Source organism: Mytilus galloprovincialis, chromosome 6 (genome assembly GCF_965363235.1).
Source record: "Mytilus galloprovincialis chromosome 6, xbMytGall1.hap1.1, whole genome shotgun sequence".
In the NCBI taxonomy this organism is placed as follows: domain Eukaryota; kingdom Metazoa; phylum Mollusca; class Bivalvia; order Mytilida; family Mytilidae; genus Mytilus; species Mytilus galloprovincialis.
The window spans coordinates 61,436,164-61,440,221 of record NC_134843.1 but is presented as its reverse complement, the minus strand read 5'-3'; the positions used below and the strand labels follow the sequence as shown (position 1 = coordinate 61,440,221).

The window sequence follows — 4,058 nt, the reverse complement described above, 5'->3', positions numbered from 1 at the left end:
CGTGTACATGAGACTCGTCTGTGACGTCAAAATAGTTATTTAAGCCAAACAAGAACAAACTCGAAGAGCTTGAGGACCCAAATTTCCAAAACGTTGTGCCAAATACGGCTAAAGAAGTTTTGTAACAGGAAGATTATAATGACCGTATAATTGATATTCATGTCAATAGCTTAAAGGATTGAGATATTTCAATTACCTGGACCAAATCGTTAAACCAACATTAACTCTGGCGTAGATTAGAATCGCGTGTTTGGATGTCATGATGTAAAAATAAACTCATCTTAAATACCAGGATTATAATTTAGTACGACAGACGCGCGTTTCGTCTACATAAGATTCATCAGTGACGCTCATATCAAAATAGTTATAAAGCCAAAGAACTATGCAAAAATAATGATAGAACAAAATCACTATTGTAGTCGTGCTTCCCATGTATTTAAATAAACACAAACACGTTGATAGGTCTTAGGTTCTTTATTTCATCAGAATTGATGTTAATATTCTAACAAAAATGACCCTGAAATAATAACAATATATTTCTCATACAAAACAATAAGTAGTAATTATCAATTACTATAAAATCAATATATCTATATGCATAGAAGAAACTGTAGATTTCCTTTGCTCTTTAAAATAATATTTGTACAAGCTACACAAAACGATATTACACCATTCCGAATTCTGTATTAAATAAGTACATTCTATATTTCTCTGTATTTAGTGCATTGTGAAATATGCAACGACAGACTAAGTTCACAGCTAATACGTAGCTATGCTTGTAGTATCATACCAAAAATAGTTAGTTTAACATAATTATAACACGCAATTGTAAGTGCAAACAAGACATTCCGTTTTGCAACAGTTACACAAAGCAGACAATACATTTAAGCAAAGCAACATAAAAGTAACATGAACAACACAAACTGTATACATATAAACATACCTCACATGTAGTGCAAAGGTCTTTTCACTAACTGATTGATTTGAATCAGTTTACATTCTGTTTCAATAATATAACCTGAAGACAAAATATTAAAATCATAGAAACCTTATTTATACTGCTAGATTAGAATAATCAGAGTTATCTATCCTTAAATCTGGTTAATCAAATATTTACTTGTATTAACTTTAAAGAAGTATAAAATCATTTAACGCTCACTCATACAAACTGTTAAAATAGATTATATATTAATGTTACTAGAAATTAAAGTATAAATCATACTTTTACCAGTTTTATGTAGAATTTATATAGTTTATTAAATCTTACAAATAAAACTATATTATCAAGTTTATCTTTATTACTTTATGAGTTATGAATAGTTTACACATAACTTTACTATTTAATCAATCGCACACACCTTTCATAATACGGTCACCTATTCATACAATTATACACTTGTATATCACTCACTCTTGGACATTAAAACTGGAATGTTATTGTAATGAATATATTAGTAATAAACTGACCTTATAAAAGAATATGAAAGTCCTAGACTATTTCAATATCAAATTAAAGATATAACAACTTCCAATAGAGCTGAAGAAAATGGCTACCACTTCATATAAATATTTTAGCCAAGTGCCCAGAACAAAGAATAGTTAAACAAAAGATTCCCGCCTAAATCATACTGACCAATAGAAAAGATATAAACAATAAGAAATGTTCTACCTGAGTAAACTAGCATATTACAAATTATAATAACTGTAAATAGAATATATCCAGTATATATTCTAATAACATAAAATCTTAAATAACATAAAACATAAAAATATAGCTCTACCACACTATGGCGGCATGTATCAAAGAAACATAAAAAGTCACAAACACAAAGCATACATTCAAGTAAAAATGAAAAATAATACAAACAACACAATGATGGGATGTCTAAGTACAGAGCCACGTCAACTGCATATCACAAAAAAACTTATCCCAGGCACAGATTACTTTAGTCGTATCTGGTACACTTTTTTTGGTATTTTGGGTCCTCTATGCTCTTAAATTGTGTCCTTGTTTGGCTTGTAATATTTTGATCTGAGCGTCACTGATGAGACTTCAATTGTCCTAGTTCAGCAAGCATTTCATCCTATGACTCTTCCTCTCCTGGAAAAAAATAATCCGCCGGAATTTTTATCTCTGACACAATAGACATAGTTGTTAAACTAAACAGACTCTCTTGCTAACAAGAAAGATGTATCATAAATACAAAATGCAGTCATCAAAGGAGTTTGTTCCAATCCGGCAACAATGTTGTCACAGAGGGCTTTCATATACTCCTCAAGAAGTTTTTGCAACTTTGTATGTGACGTCATCCTCTTTGATATCAATGTTTTGTGGCAAACATCATCAAGTTAAAGAGAAATCTTCAATAATTTAGAGGAAATATCCTGTGCTAACACTGCTGATAACTTTAATTTTGTGCTGTCGATTGCAGGAACAATCAGAGAAGTTGATGCTTCCCTACTGAAAATGGCGGCTGAAATAAATTTAACAGATGCTATATTTTTAATTTATCCGTATCATGTGGCATCATTTAAAAAAAAATAATGTTTGAACCACTGCAACTAATTCTTGAAACAGACTTTGTATTGCACTTTCAAATGATAACCACCTACATGCAGACAAGTTTATTTTACGGTCTTGGTTAACATTTTATTGGATGTATGAGACAAAGCCATCTATCTTTTGTATTTCTGTTTGTGCCTTCAACAAAGCTGCTTATTTCAGAGGTGAGAAGTAGAATGTTTTTTTTTTTCTATGAGCGTAACATATAGACTGGTTCCCGATGGCAATATTCAGTATGTTATACCTTTGATAACTATTTACACGACCCATGGTTCCCGATGGCAATATTCAGTATGTTATACCTTTGATAACTATTTACACCACTGGGTCGATGCCACTGCTGGTGGACGTTTCGTCCCCGAGGGTATCACCAGCCCAGTAGTCAACACTTCGGTGTTGACATGAATATCAATAATGTGGTCATTTTTATAAATTTCCTGTTTACAAAACTTTGAATTTTTCGAAAAACTAAGGATTTTCTTATCCCAGGCATAGATTACCTTAGCCGTATTTGGCACAACTTTTTGTAATTTTGGATCCTCAATGCTCTTCAACTGTACTTGTTTGGCTTTATAAATGTTTTGATATGAGCGTCACTGATGAGTCTTATGTAGACGAAACGCGCGTCTGGCGTACAAAATTATAATCCTGGTACCTTTGATAACTAATTATACATTTACCAATATATACCGTTAATACAATAGATATAAGAAGATGTTGTATGAGTGCCACTGGGACAACTCTCCATCAAAGTCGCAATTTTTTTATAAGTTAACCATTAGAGGTCTTTAAAAATCGTTGAAAAATTTGTTATTTCCCTTTGAACATAAATCTAGTTATTAATAAGTCAAAAAAGTAATTCTAGGGAAAGGGAACAAAAAGAAAAGGTAAAATCATGAAAATTGAATTTGACCAGTTACTTGTCATGATAAACAATACACCAAAAATATCAAATTAATATCTGGAAAACTGATTTGGCAGATTGAGAGATGGACATCGACTTTGTCAGTAGACTAATAATGTATAATGTGAATGAAATGATTTTTTACATTCTTTTAATTATACTCCAAAAAACATATTTATTCTTACCAGAGCTATACGAAGAAAATCACTTTGATTATGTGTATCAGGTTGAAATGAGTTTTCTATCATAAAATAAACCTTTTGTCTGAAATACATGTAAAACATAAATTCGGTTTCCTTCATAATTTTTAAAGTTCAAATAATAAAAAAAGCTTTCACGTTCTCAACAAAATCATGTACAGTAACAGCATTTGAAATGTTTTAGACTGATTTTGAATATTCAAAAAATGAAACAGTATGGCCACTTTGGCCACTTTCATTTATGACAAAAACCATCTGAAAAGTTATTTTTTTGGGTATATTTGATAGATTTTTTATATTGAAGCTTGAATCGAAGCATTTTTAATGACTTAATTGGTTAAAATCTTTCACATAATCTAATTGATTTAACTTAAATAGACAGTTAAGTGTT

General features: G+C 30.7%; 1 long non-coding RNA gene across 1 annotated transcript; it reads right to left on the bottom strand.

The window, feature by feature from the left end:
* Positions 1 to 422: 422 nt before the first annotated feature.
* LOC143078242 (uncharacterized) lies at positions 423 to 1,776 on the bottom strand. Its single transcript, XR_012979129.1, has 3 exons — positions 1,468 to 1,776; positions 944 to 1,018; positions 423 to 517 (listed from the first exon to the last, which is right to left on the bottom strand). It is a non-coding gene; the product is annotated as an uncharacterized LOC143078242 (long non-coding RNA).
* Positions 1,777 to 4,058: the final 2,282 nt, after the last annotated feature.